This window comes from Budorcas taxicolor, chromosome 8 (genome assembly GCF_023091745.1).
Source record: "Budorcas taxicolor isolate Tak-1 chromosome 8, Takin1.1, whole genome shotgun sequence".
NCBI classification, from domain to species: domain Eukaryota; kingdom Metazoa; phylum Chordata; class Mammalia; order Artiodactyla; family Bovidae; genus Budorcas; species Budorcas taxicolor.
In genome coordinates this window covers 14,831,313-14,833,060 of record NC_068917.1, presented here as the reverse complement: position 1 = coordinate 14,833,060, position 1,748 = coordinate 14,831,313, and the positions used below count along the sequence as shown (strand labels likewise).

Sequence of the window (1,748 nt, the reverse complement as noted above, 5' to 3'; positions counted from 1 at the left end):
ATGATGGAAAAATGTAAATAAATAAATTAAAATGTTTGCAAAAAAGAAAGAAAGTGAATGGGGCCAAAACAAATCATCCCCTGATGTGACCTGCATGAGGCTTGTTCCTGAGAGCATTGTTGGTCTCTACAAAATGGCATGATGGTGGGCCTGTCATGGGCAGCGAGGAGCTAGTGAAGTAGGCAATATGACTGGAGACTATTTACTTCCCATATATGTTCACTTAGCACTTAGCAGAACACATGGAGAAGGCAATGGCACCCCACTCCAGTACTCTTGCCTGGAAAATCCCATGGATGGAGGAGCCTGGCAGGCTGCAGTCCATGGGGTTGCTAAGAGTCGGACACAACTGAGCGACTTCACTTTCACTTTTCACTTTCCTGCATTGGAGAAGGAAATGGCAATCCACTCCAGTGTTCTTGCCTGAAGAATCCCAGGGACGGGGGAGCCTGGTGGGCTGCCATCTATGGGGTCGCATAGAGTTGGACACAACTGACACGACTTAGCAGCAGCAGCAGCATAATACATCCTCAGGTGGATCCCACTGTACAGAGAAAGGATTGGGGAAAGGATGGCCAATCTACAATTTGGGAAAGGATGAGCAATCTTTGAAAAGTCACTGGAGGGCCCATAGGCTTGGGATTGCATAAAGCCTCCTTCTTTTTTTTTTTTTTTTTTTTTGCTTTAAAAAATTTTTTTAAAGTTTAAAAATTTGAGTTTTTCCCCTCAAAGTCCAAATAATTGCAGCCTAGGGAATCATCGAGATAAAGGCTTTGTATGCTCATTTCTTTGATGAGAATGATTTCATGCACAACTGTCTAACCAAGTGTGTGTGCAAGAGACTCAGCATCACACACACAAGCACACACACCCACAGGGACAGACACACAGCTGAGTTTTGTTGTTCTAGGCACTTCATATCCAGGTTCTTAAGTCTGCCACCTTCCCATTCCACTGGACAAATTACTTCTTTGGAGGCAGGACATTTTCCTCAAAGAAGCCCTGGTTGACGACATTCCCTGCTGGGAAGTATCTGGCCACCACAAAGGAGGACCCGTCACTTGCAGACACCTTCCCCACTCCCATCTTCTTTGTATTCTTCATACCATGGCTGTGAAGTGTCCTGTCCCAGAGGTGAAGCCAGGCTGCTGAAAGTTGTAGTTCTTGATCTCACTGTACCATCTATCAGCCACCTCCTTTCCTGTCTGATCGTAGGATGCCCATGCCAAGTTCTCACCACACTGGCCACAACTGAACTCTGGGCTGTGCTTGAGGATCCTCGTGCTGGCCAGGGTCTCTGAATACTGCTGAGCCTCCCGGTTGAGCTTCTTGCAGAGCTTCAGTGGGGGGACACCATGCTGCTTCCGGTACTCATTGTGGGCCTTCAGGACCTCGTTGTTAAACTGCTTGGAGGCTGATTTGCCCATGGCAGGCTCAGCGCGCTGCTCCACTCCCAGTGTGCTACACTGCGCTGCCTCCCTGCTCGGCGCCCTTCAGAGCTGAGGAGGAGGCCCAGCGGCTACAGCCCCTCCTGCCTCCTTCCTTAAGTAGATAGCAAATTAAAATCAAGAACCATGAGTAAGAGACATATAATAAGGAATGTTAAAAAAGGGAAAAGAGCTGTGAGTATTGCTACCAGAACAGTAATCACCAGCCAGAACATAGAGGGGATTGAGGACAGGATGAGCTGAAGATTCCCTGAAGTAAGATGGGAAATATCTACTGGCACAACCTTCCCACCGTGGGGA

The 1,748-nt window shown here is 47.8% G+C and overlaps 1 pseudogene; it reads right to left on the bottom strand.

The window, feature by feature from the left end:
* Window positions 1–963: 963 nt before the first annotated feature.
* LOC128052719 (Golgi-associated plant pathogenesis-related protein 1-like) lies at window positions 964–1,427 on the bottom strand (annotated as a pseudogene).
* Between the last annotated feature and the right edge of the window lie 321 nt (window positions 1,428–1,748).